This window comes from Panthera leo, chromosome D4, assembly GCF_018350215.1.
Source record: "Panthera leo isolate Ple1 chromosome D4, P.leo_Ple1_pat1.1, whole genome shotgun sequence".
NCBI classification, from domain to species: domain Eukaryota; kingdom Metazoa; phylum Chordata; class Mammalia; order Carnivora; family Felidae; genus Panthera; species Panthera leo.
Genome location: NC_056691.1, coordinates 51,702,377 through 51,718,153, shown reverse-complemented (window position 1 = coordinate 51,718,153; position 15,777 = coordinate 51,702,377). Strand labels below are relative to the sequence as shown.

General features: G+C 36.3%; 1 long non-coding RNA gene across 3 annotated transcripts in view; it reads right to left on the bottom strand.

Moving 5' to 3' along the window:
• LOC122205214 overlaps positions 1-7,037 on the bottom strand; it is a 95,454-nt gene extending 88,417 nt beyond the window's left edge. For all 3 annotated transcript variants that reach the window (XR_006195961.1, XR_006195959.1, XR_006195960.1), the window contains exons 1-2: positions 7,018-7,037; positions 1,050-1,135 (exon numbers count right to left, since the gene is read on the bottom strand). This is a non-coding gene — a long non-coding RNA (uncharacterized LOC122205214). The remainder of the gene's footprint in view (positions 1-1,049; positions 1,136-7,017) is intronic.
• Positions 7,038-15,777: the final 8,740 nt, after the last annotated feature.

The following is a 15,777-nucleotide window of genomic DNA, read 5'->3' as shown; positions in this document are numbered from 1 at the left end:
GATGACAAGCAGCAGAGCCTGTTGGGCTCCACTCTGATAGGATTGTTCTTGGCTGGGGAAGCAGATAGCAGCCAGCAGCAAAGGCTACTTCACATGCACATGCATGGCTCTCCTGAGGGTCCATACCTAGTGCCCTTCAAAGGGCAGAAAAATGGAGATTGTCCGGTTCTTAGCATTCTCCATTTCAGCCTCCTTTGTAATTCTGTGTTTTAACTTTGATATGTCTGATATGTCCCTTTTTTTCTTTTAGTATTGGCACTGGCAGGAAAGCTTACTATTGCCAAGACTGTCTTTAGTCACACAGGAAAAAAAAAAAAAATCACTGATTGAACTTTTTAACTGCTTTACTTCAAAATGCTTCAAAGGGCTATACAAGTTTGAAATTTGTAAGAAAACAGTGTAAATTAAGCTCTTTGTAATCATAGAGATTCGGTCTTAGATACACCTCAGCATCTTTGTTGAGGTCAAACAAAAAATACCTTTATATTTCAAAACACATAGTCTAAAAAATTTTGTCTCAGTATCCCAAAGGAAAGGATATTTTTTTCTCCCATGAATTCCTGTCAGTTATTATTTGCATGCATTTATTTGATCATTAATGAACAGACTTGCAATATTTCTTTAGCAGTTCTTTTGGTCTATTTTTAAGTTTTGTTATTTCACTTTTCACATATTTATGGCTTGTTTCTCTAAGTAAGTCATAAACTCCATGAAGGCAGGAAATATATCTCATATTTATTGGTACCCCCCCCCCATGGTACAGAGACTCATCTTTTCAACACAGAAGATTATGAAATGTAACATGTGTGGGCTATTTGGATTTTCTTGTTTCCCCTCATGAAGATTTTCGAATATATCTGTATATATGCCTCTATCATTTATCTATAGCATGATCACCTATCTATAGTATGAAGCTTTTTCAAATGTGTTAATTGTGTAATATTGAAAAAAAATCCACAGATAATGAACAAACTCTGGCTTTTTTAGTAAGCTCTCAAGTTTAGACATTGATGAAAAAAATATATCTGTCTTCACAGGCAATAGTTTACCTTCTCAGGATTCAGATGTGAGTACATAGCAAACGAAAAGCCCTTAATCTGAGGGATGACATCTCAGTGGGTCCTTCTGGATGGCTCTAAAACGCATTCCACATGAAATGAAGACAGACTGTGTTGTAAAAACCTATGCTTATTAATGCATTTCATATGAAAAAGCATATGAGATAAGGCACACCATGACATTGAAGTGACCACGAGATTCCTTTCTTATAACATCGATGCCATTATATTAAGAATGATTAAAAAAAAAAGAAAAACAAATTTATCCTTGAAGAGTTAGATTTCTCTAGAATACATTCAGATCTCAATCAGGTCAATTAATGTTCCTTCTACATTTTTTCTTGAATTATAATTATTTGGCTGCATATATTTAGCACTCAAGTGGTCAGAAGTTTTCACAGGCTGGCATTTCAATGAGTTCTGAGTGGGAGAATAGGGGCAAAGACTCATGATAGAGATATTTAAACATGAACTTCACTTAAAAAACTCATGGACTGGTGGTACAGTGAGCTGATCGTTCAAATACTGTATGGTGCAAAGGGATTTGTGAAGGCTTTACAGGAAAGACCTGAGACATGAGACTCAAAGATAGAGAGGAAGAGCAAAATAAGCAACTTCTGCAAAGACATGAATTCTAGAAACGGCTTTGAATGTCTGTAGGTAGCACAACATTAGATGTCGTGGCTGAAGCAGAGAGTGAGTCTATGACAAAGCATAAGGAGGACTATGGGAAAAGATGGCGTGCCTAGCTAGATGAAGCTACTCAAATTAATTTTGTACTTAAATGTGTGGCAACTGGTTGGGTGTTAGTTGTGCTTTAATAGGAAAGTGGCATGATCTATTTTATATTTTTGAAGAAAATAAATTCAAAGACAATGTAGAAGATGGTTTGGAGTGACACAAAAAATAAATCAGATCCTGCAGTAATTCAGATAAGAGATTCATGTCCTGTTTATGATACAGACTTACTAAGACTGGTTCCTGGTAAGGTGTGGAAGGATGAGGAAGTAGGAAGATCTGAAAGTCACTTTGAGTTTATGCAATTGATGCAGTTATTTTGTGGGACTAGAGAAAGAGATAAGTAAGAGTAAATGACAGTTTAGGTTCGGGCATGTTGAGATTCATATGGCCGGTTCCTAATGTTTAATTAACAGCAAAAACTATGGACCCAAATTGGGGAGCAGTGATCCCTATGAGATACAGAAATTTGAATTGTATGTAGTTTTTTAAAGTGAAGGATGTCCCAGGAAGTGTTAAATGAGAACAAGAAGGATCAATAAGGGAAAAAGAAAGAGAAAAAGAGTGTCCCTAAGACAGGGTGAAATGAGAAGGAGTAGGGTAGAAGTCGAGTGGTTGGGTGTGTGAACAAAGAGGGACTATCCAGATGCCATGTAGAAGTCAAATAGGAGAAGGATTGAAAATGCTCAGCAGATTTTGGACATGGATGAGTCTGGTAAGAGTAAAAGCAGTAGGTTACCAGCACAGTACATGAATGAAGGGGAGGAGTGAATGGGGAGGAATTGGTGTCTGATAACAAATGTTCAAAGCAGGCAGCACAGGAGAGAGAAGACATTTCCTTCTTTCAGGGAAGGAAGTTACTTTAGGGAAGGATTAGAGACTGTTGCACATGTTGGTTGTGGAAGAAAGGAAGCTAAGAAAGAAGAGACAAAAGATACAAATGGGTGAGGCTGGAGGTGTGTGGTCTCAAATGAAGAGTGAAATTAACCTTGAAATGCTGAAACACTCCTACTCCTCCATGACAGCAGGGAGGTCATTAATCAGAGATTTAAAAGTGAGAGGATTTAAAGTTTAGGAGCTCCCACCTGATGTTCCCTACTGTTTTCTATGAAGCAGGCAATAGACTGTCTGCTGAGAGTGGAAGAGGGCAGAGACTGAATATACTTGGAAGGGCTGTTTGGGGAAAGCCAGCGATAGAACTGAATGGGTACAAATAATGTTAGAGACCCAGCAGAGGGTCGGATCATAAATTTATAATGATTCCAATTAGAATATTAAGTTTTTTTTTTTTCCAGTGGCATCAGTTCATGAAAGGTAGTATTGTGCATTGTCAGCAATGCTAGAGCAACAGACAGAGGATGAGTTAAGTATGTCACAACAGTGACTGGGACAGCTGAGTAGTAACCTCAATAGAAAAAGAAACAGGGGCACCTGGTGACTCAGACAGGTCAGTCAGTTGAGAATCTGACTCAATTTCTGCTCAGGTCACAATCTCATGGTTCATGAGATTGAGCCCCGTGTCAGCATCTGTGCTCATAGCTCAGAGCCTGCTTGGGATTCTCTCTCTCCCTCTCTCTCTGCACCTCCCCCACTCCCACACATGCTTGCTCTCTGTCTCAAAATAAATAAATGAATTAAAAAAAATAAAGTTAGGAGGCCTTTAGCCTAGGAACAAATGGACCTTCTGAGAAACATAAGGATATTTAGTAGAAATTAGTGGAGCATTACAAGATTTATAATGGGGGGGATTTCAGAGAGATGGCTAAGTCAGGATGTAATAAAGGGGAGTATGCAAGATGGGAATGGTCCATGGGTACAAGGTGAGGTTGTGTGGTATGTTGACAGCATTGAGTTGGAGAGAAAGATAAATGCAAGAAATACATATAGCATATATTTGACATATATACATAATATAATTAGAGGGCTGTGTGGGTCAAGCTATTTTTCCCATTGAGTGTTGTGACATATCCAACCTTGAATGGGGCCATCTAGTACCTGAGCTCTCAGTTTACAACTAATTGAAGAAACACTGAGCATATTGTCCAGGCTATTTATAACCTTGATTAGAATTTACCAATAACTTTAAAGTCCCATATTATTTCTTTCTTTATGCGTAAATAATATAAGCATCTTCTTAACTTTCACCTTCTCTATGAAGAATGTTCTTCTTCCCTATGAACAATGTTCCCATATGTTCTTTGTTGAAATTTGTCTAGCTTTTTTTCACATTTTTTTTCTGCCCTTTAGATTCCTGTTATAATATTGGTCATAATCTCCTTTATATTCTCTTTATTTATGAAGATCATATGTTTCTTGAGGATAGCACTCGATCTTTTATTCTCTGCAGTCCTGGTGTATTTTCTTGTGAAAATGGGATACTCTGTAAATGTTCCTTGAACTTACTTGATCATTACCTCTCATTTTGAATTAGTTCTTATATGTATTGACTATCATCTAGCAGAATCTGAGGATTACTGGGCAGTGGGTTTGCATGACAGAAATTGTGAGTAAATGATCCACCACCTGAAAAACAAAATGTCCTTTTGGATTCTAAGGAACCAGCGTAGTATAAAAACACTGAGTGCTGTGTACCTGGGGAAGGTGAAAGAGGCAGGAAGGATAGATGTACAAGGTCTTCATCTACTTCACAATTTTCAGTGGGAGGAAAAGCTCTCTACAATCAATTTCTGCACATATCTACAAAGTCATTCAAATTGCTCAGAGAAAAGAAATTATGACTCTGTGTACATTTGTGCGTGAGTGTGTGTGAGAGAAAGACAGAGGTGAACCTCCCTAAGGCTTTTGTCTTCATTGTTTCATTGTAAATTGCTTTCCAGAATCTCATAAGTGTTATTGTAATTTTCTCTTCATTTCTACACCTACCTCAGCCCTACCTAATTTAAGCCATTGATCTTAATCCTGTACCTGGACTTTAATAATGCTTGCTTAAAAGCCCTGCTATCTTTTTGCACATTTCAGATGAGAGCCACTTTAATCAAGTTGTGTTCATAGGAAATAAATCCTGTAATTCTCCCCTACTTTGAGCTCAGTTAAGTGCCATGGGCCTCTTTAAGCAGCTGATGGGCACACTCCTCCAAAATAAATGGCCCCGCTGATACTGGACAACAGGGTTAGAGCAGCCATTAGTCTACAGTCTTCTGAGAGACTCTGTCTAGAATTTAATTCCTCGGATACCTTTGTGAATTTAACAGAGTCTTCAGCCTGCTTGGGGGTTACATTTTAACAAATCAGGGGAAAAAATCTTTGCTGATTCATGGTAACTCTTTGATCATTTTTCACAACATCTAATTTTCAATATTATTGTGTCTAATTTTATACCAGATTTTATACTACAGGATGTATTTACATTAAAGTACCTCATTTATGTAAACTTTATGTTTTTAAAATCCATGAGGAATTTCCAGATGTCCTCTGTGATTAAGTAAATGGATACAGTTAATTTACAATCGCTCGCCTACAATTACACTCGAAGTTAGGTAACATGAGTCTGTCTCATTCCTTTGACATAATTTGATGGCAGACATTTAGAGGTTTAAGAACTATACTGTGATCATCCTAAAGATGATTACTGCAATCATATATGTATGTAACGGTGTACAAGGTAATGACTTTATTCTAAGTGCTCTGGACAGTGATGAATAGAACAGGTTCTGGCCTCAAAGAACAGGTTCTTGCCTGCAAATCAAAGTGTACAAGATATACTATAAAACCTCTGCTTTTTCCTTTTGCTTCTATTTTAACTTTGTTTTAATGAAACTGTATTTGTGATAGATATGTGATCCCATATTGGCTTCTTTTCAATTCACTTCTCAGGGCCCATTCTACCAAACCCAAATCTGGGTCTGAACTATGTCAGTGTGTTAGGTAGGATAGGCTTCTTATAACATTGCTTTCAATGTGCCCTTGTCATAAAACTTACTCAGTCTGAAAATTTGGGACTCTTTCCAGTCTAAGTTCCTGAGCGCCATTACGATTTATCATATGCTGCCATCTCCATTTCCTTCAAATTCTCCACCTCAATATTTATGTATTGTTTTTCTCTTTACAAAAAGAAGAAGAATTTGAGAATTGATTCTAACCAGAATCTAGCATGGAAAAGGCCATAAATATTGCTGAGAGGATTTTGTTGTTGTTGTCATATTTTTTTAATACCAGAAAAACTTTGGAAGCAAATCAAGTGTCTAACAATAGGGGATGGTGTATCCACTTGAGACAGAAGAGTTATTCCTAACCCCCAGACTCATAGTGTGGGCTAGAGTAATGCATATAATTCATCTTACACAGTGGCAGCATGAAGACATGGTCACACATTTTATCTCTTACTTTTGTTGTTAGACTCCCGACTACCTATAGAATGTCTCAAATTCAGCTTGGCCCCAGAATGTGATTATTTATTGGAAACATCTTCTGGATTTGCTTAATTTCCTTTCCCACAGACACAAGCCTGATACAGGCAGACATCTTTTGTGTAAATTAAAGCCACAGCTGCCTGTAGTTTCGTTTTTTTTTTTCTTTCTGTCATCTAATTTATTCTTCAGTTGCTGCCAAACATCCTCTGAAAGTATCCTTTGCAGAGAAGTGGCATGTCTGTATAAGTAAGTATTAATAATCCTAGAGGATATTTTAAATTAAAATAAATAGCAGAACATCTTGTTGCGCAAACATATAAAATGAGAAAACTGGGAAAATGGCCTTCTAGTTTTACTTAAAACCTATTTATCTATTCTGACAGTTCCACCACCAACTTTTTCCTGAGTCTCAGCTCACAGACAAATACTTTCTTCATTCTTCCACTGGGTCCTAAGGCCTTTGCCTTCTCTGATTCCATTAGCTTAAGTATTAAGAACATACATTATAGGTGTATGTTGCAGAATATATTAATCTTACCTACATTACCCAGAAAAATAGTGGCTATAATTCAGTACTTTTCTAATAATATATATGCTCATTCTCATTTACATTTTTCAGGGATGGATAATGGTTTATTTTCTAAGAATTTGTGATATGGATTTTTAATTCCAGCATGAAATAGATAAAGGTATTGCATTTTACAATCTACACAGGAACAGGAATTTAATGTGTGTGAACAGTCTGCTCATTTACTAGAATAATATATCCTAAATGGCTTCAATGTGTTCATAGACAGCGAACATTGAAAGCAGTAATTGGAAAAATACATCACCAGTCCAAATGTTCTTACAGTCTTAGGTTGGAGTCTGGTGATCCTCTTAAATTCTTTGTTTAGTCAGGATAGAAGATTCTAGAATTACTGACTGAGCCTCACATTCTAAGCAATTTAAGGTATAAGTATACTAAGGATATGGATGGACTCATAGTTTAGTTAAGCTGAACAACGACAAAATCTTAAATTTTCTTAAATTCACACTTTTATTTGCATGTATTATTCATCTAAAAACATCTTCTGGGTGAATAATATTGTAGAACTATAAGGTCAGAATTTGAGTTTCTACGATAAAGTGGAATGCATACATAAAAACCCTGGGACATTTAGGCAACTTTAATAAAGCATTTTGTTTTAGAATTAATAGTGTATTTTTATTATGGTGATTCTAACTTGTTGAAACCATAAACATTATGAAAAACTAACTGTATTAGTTAGATAATACTAGCAGTTATAATAAAAAGAACCTGAAACCCATAGCTTGACGCAGTGGAAGACTGTATCTTGCTAAAAATAAAGACATAGCTGTTCCTGATTGATGGTAGAAGGGATTTTGCTCTATTCGCATTGTACGGAATCAGGCTGAAAAGGTTCTGCCATCTTCATGTCCGGTATCGCTCTGAGGCTTATAACAACATTGTGACCCTCAGGCTATCTGTGAGGGAATATGGAAACACTGCATATTACAGAGCAACTGGCAGATCTAGTGCCAACTCCCTGGTTCCAACATGAACTTGAGAAGTGCTTGGCAAGTTACCGAAGCATTGATAATGATTAGGATCCTATTGGGATTGATGCTACAGTTGGCACGAAATGTATAAAGTATATGGAGGACAGTGAGCCATGGGAGATGTGAATGCCTATCATTGGATATGTTTTTTTATTGTTGCAGATCCGGCTATTTTAGTTTAGTTGTCACGGCATAGTAAGACAATAAAATTGTGCAAGAGTTTTATGAATCAGTGACTCACTGCCAGATTGAATGTGGTCAAGCTCTCTTTACTGTCTTGGCTACAGTTCTCATTGTCTTCTTAGAAGTGCCTAACCTTTGCCATTCTTGAGCCCCACTCCAAAACAAAACAAAAACAAAAACAAAAAAAACAGGAAACAAAACAAACAAAAAACAAAACACCTCTTAACTAACATCATTGCCATATCCCAAACCCATGTCTCTAATATAAAGTACCGCATCTAATATACGAGAACCAAAGAAAATAAAATAAAATACTGACTGATCAGTCAGGAGGAAAGAGCATGGAAGATTTTGGGATCCAACTTTCCAAGAAATACATATCACTTTTGCTCACATCCCATTGCCTAGAATAGTCAGATGATCACAACTAACTGCGAAGGAAACAGAGGTCTAGTTCTGTGAAAATAAAGAAGGGCAGATGGTTTGGTAATTAGCAATCTCTGCCACACAAGCTATCAATAGAACATCAGTATGCGGCAGTTATATTTATAACTTCCAGTTATTATATTTGCATGCAAATATGTATATGTATACAGAAATGCTATAATTGGCTTTAATAAGCAATAAACAAACAAATAAATTTAAACCTAAAAATAATTATTGAGATAGTAATATTGGGAATTGGAGTTGTAATACAATGTTTCTTTAAATTCTGTAATGTTTCTTAACCAGCATTTGAACAAAATGTATGCAATAAGCAATTCTGCTTATTTAAAATACTTAGATTTTCACTTACTTTTAGGATCCTTCATTGTACTTAACCAAGGATAAAACTTAGGAGTTAATAATATCTATTATTTTTTAAAGTTTATTTATTTTGAAAGAGGGGGGGGGGGAATGTGTGGGGGAGGGGCAGTGAGAGCGCACAAGAGAGAATCCAAAGCAGGCTCCATGCTATCAGCACAGATCCCACAACTGTGAATTGAACTGTGAAATCATGATCTGAGCCAAAATCAAGAGTCAGATGCTTAACCGACTGAGCCACCTAGGTGGCTTTTTTAGGCCTGAGCCACCTAGGTGCCCCATAATAACATCCAGTATTAATTCAGCTCTTCCCATGTGTCAGGCCCTTCCCAGATGCTTTCAGTGTCTGGCTCATTTAATTCTTATTGTAATCACTTGAAATAGGTGTTTATTATATGCATTATATTACAGATGGGATACAGGAAGCTCAGAGAATTAGGTAACTGGTCTAGTGAAGATGTTGGATCTGAGATTCAATAGAAGATCTTTCACATTGAAATTCTGAGCTCATAGTCAGTTCAAGGAGAAAAGACAAAATCCAAAGAACCTTAGGGTTGGCTCTCTAAAATGCTTTGTAAAACCCTGTTACTAGTGAATAGAGTTTCCATATATGAGATATGATGAAACTTCAGCCCATGTTGTTTATATTTACACGTGCATTTTCAAATTCATTGTGATAATCCAAATAGGTGGCAGTGCTGAATTTAGGATAAACTCCTTAAAATAACATTTATTTCCTCTTTAAAATTATTATAAGGATATACACTTATCACTAATACTTTGCAAAGTTAGCTTTGTAATTATTATATTTTACAAGACTTCATCCTTTCTGTCATACTTCATTAGCTCCTAGATATTTCCTTGGCTGTTTCTGTGGAATGTGAAGTAAGTAGAGCATCTCTTAAATATTTTCATTATAAATGCTGGACTTACTGGCTGCCATGCTGCTATAGTTCAATGAAAGGCAGTTTTTCCTATCCCTGGCATCTTCGTTTCTCAACAAGAAAGAGAATATGGTCTCTAGCCCAGAGCTGTTGTAAGTACAGGTGGTCTTTAATGGCCTCATTCCTTCTATATATATTCAGTTAGTTTTAGCTAGTTCTTACAGTGGACAAGGCACTGCACTAAGTGCTTTTGATTCATTGGCTCATGTAGTCCTTATAAAAGCTCTATGTTGGTATTGTTTTTATCTCCAGGAGAGGAAATGAAGGCTTAGAATAGCTAAATAACATGATCAGTTACTGAAGGAGGCTGGATTTGATCCTAGAAATTTTGACTCCAGAAGCAACCCTTACTAACCCTGCTCTCACTCCCACCGTGACTCCACACTTAAGTCATGTGCGGTCCCGTGGTCATTTCACCTTTTTTATATTAATTTCCCTAGGTTGTATACTTAATGCATTTGAGTTCTCTTTGGAATCACTGCTCACTTTACAGTGGGGGTTTAGGTGGTTAAGAGAATAGTGTGTGAGTTCTGAGAAGAAAGTACTGAGCACTTACCACATGCCAGGCTCTGGGCTAAGCACTTTATTTAAAATATAGATATAAATTTTCAAAAAATTTGGAAGATACTATTATCACCATTTTAGAGATGAGGAAACTGAATCTTAAGGATAATTAATAACTTCTAGATTACTCAGCTCTTAAGTGCAGGGATGTGCTACAAACTCAGGTTTGGCCCTAAAGCATAGATTATTAGCTATTAAACTAATAATCTTCCTTAAGCACTGAATAAGTACTAGATTATTTCATATAAATTGCTTTATTTCATTATCATTGTCACTCAAAGTGGTAGGGGAATGAACACAGATAAGGGTAATTTAAATACACATACTAGTGATAAATGCTGAGGCTGGTATTAAAGCTCAGATCTGTATGTCTGCAGAGCTTAAACCTTCCCCTACTGTATTTCCTCCAGGCCCTCTCTCCGGAACCACCATTACTGTATTTATTCATTCATTTCCTCCATGCATGTCCGTTAATACCCCTTTTGTCTAGACACTGTCCTGGGTGCTATACATAATAGTGAGTAAAACAGTGCTTGAGGCTTTTGTTCTAATGAGGGAGACAAATATTAATCTACTCATACAAATGTATGATTGGAAATTGCAATCTAGTACTGATGCAGTATTTAGTAGAGGGATTCATGGAAGCTATCCCCAAGGGAGCATTATTTTAGCTGGGATGTTAAAGGTTAGTACAATTTTACTTAATATGATTAGTAGGAGGTAGAAAGAGACTGTGCTAAGCATCCCAAAGAGTTTCCTATTAACTCCTGAACAAGTATTTGTACAAACTTTTCATGTGCTGATTAAGCCCTTCTTTTTTTCTTTAGTGAAACTTCTTGAAAAATATGTCATCATTACTTACATGAAGTAAATATAGGCATATAGGCATCTAATAGCTAGATGTGTGACATTTCTTATTCAGAGTCCACTTATCAAACATCTTCAATTATCTAGAATGTACTTTATAGTTAGAAAAAAAGGAGAAATTATATCACTCATAAAGAGGTCAATGAGATTAAAATAATAAAATATAGCCTCACTTGAAAAGTACATTCATATATTAACCGTTAAATAACCGAGGCAAATAAATAGTCTTTCACATTTCAAGAAACACTGGCATATTAATCTCTAGTAATCTCTAGTAAAGTAATTGACATTTATTTAACAACCCTAAATCACTAACCATGTTGAATATCATGTTGAGTATATTTCTGTAAAGAACTAGATAAATATATGTTATATATATTATAAATATGCATATATTGTTTGTAATTAGTACTATGAAACAGAGTTTTGTTTATTTGCAAAATTCACTTATATACCACATCTAGATAAATGGAGTATTATTCTAGGCAAGAGTATTTATGTTTATATTTATACTATTTACTAATACTTCCTGATATTATAAAAAAAACCTTTACATATGAGTGATTCATAATCTCTCATTGTGATACTGCATTGTTTGAAGTAAAATTCTGAAAATTTAGTGAAGGAAAACTTGGAACATGACCTTAGATATAAAAGACTTTTTCCCGCAATGTGTAGGAACTAAACACACACCATATTCCTATTTCTAAAGTTCAAAAGCCAGCAAATCATACTTACAGATATCTCAAGAAGTTTTTAACACTGAGATACTGTTATAAGTAAACAGAAATTCTAATTTGGTATCAAAGAAGTCTGTACACAGCCTTGCAATGTCTTTTAGGTAGATAAAGAAAGAGAAGCACTAAAAAGGGCAGGTAAAAATAGTCACAGTGATGAGGCATCTATAAGGGTCAAGTCCATGATGCAAGGCTCATCAGTTGGTGAACAAAGGAGCTTTTTGTGTGGGTCCCTGAATTGTACATGATGCATAACTAACAGGCATACTTATTTTTATTTTTAGAGACTTGTATTTTAGTAACTTTCTGTGCTTTTCAGTGTATTAAAGAATATATCTTTTCATATTACTAGATATTAATGCCTGGGCCATAAGCCTTCAAATTATATGCTATTTTGTTATTTGTAAAGGAGAATAGTTATTCTTAATGTCATATAATGTAACTTCTGCCAATCTTTGTTTCATTCATGTTTCTTTTTAGTCTATTTGGAAATGTGAATTTTATTTACTTGAAATTGGGAAAGTTAAAAAAAAACTTTTAACGTTTCATTAGGTCTTTATTCTTGCCTTTTTAGTTCCATTTATTCTGTTCTTCTTAATAGTGAATAAGTTCAGTATAATTTGAATTGTGGCATTTTCTCACTGAGGCATGTTCTGCCAAGATCCTGTTTCTCGAATGTGTGTGTTTTAATTGGGCTTCCATGTGGTGATAGATGCTGGGTTCCCTGCTAGTCCTTTTCTGGCTTCTATAATTCTTAGCACAGATGGTTTTTACTATGCTGCTTCTTCCTCCCACCCTTCACCACCTCGACAATAAATACTGATACAGGCCCCTGAGGTATTCATTCATGTCTTAGGCCTCCAAACAGACCAGGCAGCATCTCGTGATTGGGAAGAGTGACAGTGGGAAGAAGGGATCGTTACAAGACCTAGGAGCCACCCTTGGGAATTTGCAGCAGACAGTGCAAGACAAAAATGGACTAGCTCTCACTAGAGTCGGTTTCAAGCCTACTCCTCCTTACAGTTTATTTCAGTTTTTTTTTAACTCCCTGGAGTAGACACGGAGATAGAATAAGAAAATATGAATTAACTTTGAAAGAATCAGAAATATGTGCATTTCAGGAGGGTTGATGGAGAAAATATGAAAGAAGTTATGGATTATTAGGGGAATTCATGCATTTACCTAATGGTCAGTGGAAAAACAATGACCTTGGGAAACTGTGAAGATTGATTTTGTGTACTGTGCCTCTCTTTCCTCCTATCAATATATACCATTCCATTAGGCCTTCACTAGGTTAATTGGCTGGTGCATATAATGATTTTATGAGACTCAATGATGTTTATTTTGTTCATTCAACAAATACTGATTTATCACTCATTTTTTACCAAGTGCTAAAGATATAGGGATACAGTCATGGGCAAAAGCAGCCACCACACTTACTAATTTTTCATAGCATCATCACACTGTATGAATTCATAACTGCAAACCAAGCTACATATTCTGAAAGAAGGGGGCATGTTTCTGTGAGAACGTGTGATCCAGGATTCTAACCTAGTACCAGGAGAGGTGATTAAGTAGGGCTTTCATTCCTGAAATCCCTAAACTTGAAGGTTAAGGTGAATGAAGGAGGTGTGTCTGTTTTGGGATAAGGGACTGGAAAAGCAATTAAGATAAGAGGAGGCTTAGAGACAAAGGTTCTTGTAAGAGACAGATAAGGTCCTGATGGATGGCCCAGTGTCAGGGCTGATAGTTTGAGAATGTAAAGATTAAGCAAAGTGAAAGTAGATCTTATGAGTATTTATGCTCCAAGTCAAATATGGTAGGCATGTGATATAGAAGTGTGAGGCTGCAAGGGTGGTGAGCAGAGTCACCAGTGTTTTCTGAAACCTTTTATAGAACTTGAAAGAAGGGGATTACACACCCCAACAGATTTCAATGTGAAAGAAATTGGTCTATTGGGGGAAAAAATAAAGAATAACATGTATATCCTGAAGAGAAGAGTCATCCTAGTTTTAAAGCTCTACAAGTTTGACTTAAACTTTTACCAAAATGTACCCAAGAACTTTAAAAGAAGCCACCTACTTTGCCAGGCCAACTGTTGTTCCCTGAGAGGATAATCTTTGAAAAGCTAATTTTTAGGAACATTAATTATGTTTTCATATTGTGTCTCATAACTTCATCCCTAGTATGAAATACTATAGTATTTCATATACTATATACTATAATATATAGGCATACTATAGTATGCCTGTACTATATACTATATTTCATATACTATATACTATAGTATATAGGCGTACTATAGTATGAAAACTATTATAATCACGAAAAGCTGTCTTTAAAACCACTTTTTATGCCTGATAATGTTCCTGAGTCTTTTGTGAATGATGATCATTCCAATGCCTTTGCTGTTTGCATGGTCCCTAGACCTCTTCTCTTTTTCAATTATAGACCATTTCATGTTTTCAGAAGCACTATTTGAAACCAACCTTGAGAATGGCAGACAAGGCAATAGAAAAAAGCTGTTAGTTGGCATTGAGACACTTTAGGAAGAACTATTATATTTTCAAAGCCACAATTATATATTGAAATTCACAATTATAATCCCTAGAATGGGGTTATAAACACAAACATTAATGGTATATAGAATATTTATGCCCTTGGTTTGTAAGTGATATTTATTGTTTGAAAAAAAAAAGAGTTTAGGGTGCCTGGGGGGCTCAGATCATTAAATGGCTACCTTCGAGTCAGGTAATGATCTTGCAGTTCATGAGTTCGAGCCCTAGTCTCTTTAGTCCTCTGTTTCCCTCTCTCTCTGCCCCTCCCGTGCTCTCTCTCTCTCTCTCTCTGAAAAATAAATAAACATTAAAAAAAATTTTTTTAACGAAAAAAAAAAAGGTGGAGTTTGCGTTTTCAGTGTGGCATGAAGTCACTTAAAGAGCTTAGAAGTCACTATTCTGTCCTAACAACATGTAACATTTGGAACAAACTGAAAAATTAATGACTCTTCTTAGATCTGTCAGAGAAGTGAGGTCACAAGGCAAAGTGCTGCCTCAGAAAATTGAAGAGACAGGCAGGCTGGATTCAGTGAATCACAAGTTACTGGAGAAACAACCCACCCGCAGAAACCTGTGGGATCCAGTCCTGGGGCAGCCAACCTATACTGTAATTGATGAGTTACTGGAGGCTCAGTGGGAACAATGCTGAGAGTTACAAACTCCAGGGAGGTACAGGCATGCAGGGACCCTTGCACTTTCCTGAGTTTTACCTACAGGAGCACAGTCTCACAGATCTAAGAAAATGCCCTTTGTGCTTGAGGCAGGGAAAGGGATAAAGTAGCCATTTTGAAATAGGCCTGTCCTCAAGAAAAACTGTTTTATCAGAGCCTAAACTATTGGGGTTTCATTAAAGCCCAATTGCCCTAGGGAAAGTGAAATAACCAATTCCCACTCGAGCCATTCTATCTCACTGAGAGGCGTTAGGTGGGACTGAAATGCAGTTGTGAAGTTCACAGTCCCAGGCCTAGTCTGAGGATATAGAAAGACCGAGGAAAGTCACAGAATATAGAATGCTTCCCCTCTCTCCACACCTTACCACCATATTATTAAAGGCCTGTTTACTGAAGTTCCTTATAGTTGGTACATGATGTCTGACTATCAAGAAAAAAACTGTTATACTGAAGGGGGAAAAAACATGGTTTGAAGAAACTGAGCAAGCATCAGGACCAGAGTCGGATATGGCAAGAATATTGGAATTATCATATCATGAATTTAAAAATCTATGATTGATTAAAGGCTTGAATAGACAAAGTAGACAGCATGCAAGAACAGGTGGGTAACACGATAAGCAAAGAGATGGAAAGCAAAGACTTTATAAAATAATAACTTTTGGGGGCTCCTGGGTGTCTCAGTTGGTTAAGCATCAACTCTTGGTTTCACCTCGGTCATAG